Here is a 556-nt window from a genome sequence, read left to right on the forward strand (position 1 = left end):
ACAGGCTCTAGTAGATCTAGAGAAGGCAGTTTAAAAGACAAAACAGAAGAAGAAAAGGTGTTTGCCCAATTTAAAAGATTTTCAACAGTCTCTAGAAATATGGTGATAGAAGATTGTCAGCTGGAAGCCTGAGCCACATTCCAGTGGTGACCTGGAAAAGCAATCGTTTCCAGTTACTCAGATCATAAACTGCTTGTGCCAAATGGGTACTCTTAGGTTAGTATTCCTCGGCTTCTCAAAACAGAAAAGAAGTGTTTTGCAGTTTTCCTCTGCTATAGCAGATAGTGATGTATTTTTCTTAAACACTTTGCCTACGTATATAAAGCATATATTTTATTAGTTCCAGCAATCTACTTCTGAACTATTAAAGCTACTCTAGTTTGGGGTTGCTTTTTCTTCCTTGCAGAGGGACACATTTATTAGCCATTATGAGTTGTTCATTAGCATTTGTACAAAGTACACATAACTCTAATGAAAAGGGTTACCCTAATTAGGAATGGGTGGAGGGAATGCTAATTGGAACTGACTTATTCCCAAGTTACTTTAAGGTTTATTC

The sequence above is a fragment of the Otolemur garnettii genome, unplaced genomic scaffold (genome assembly GCF_000181295.1).
Source record: "Otolemur garnettii isolate 467f Iridium unplaced genomic scaffold, OtoGar3 scaffold00111, whole genome shotgun sequence".
NCBI lineage: Eukaryota > Metazoa > Chordata > Mammalia > Primates > Galagidae > Otolemur > Otolemur garnettii.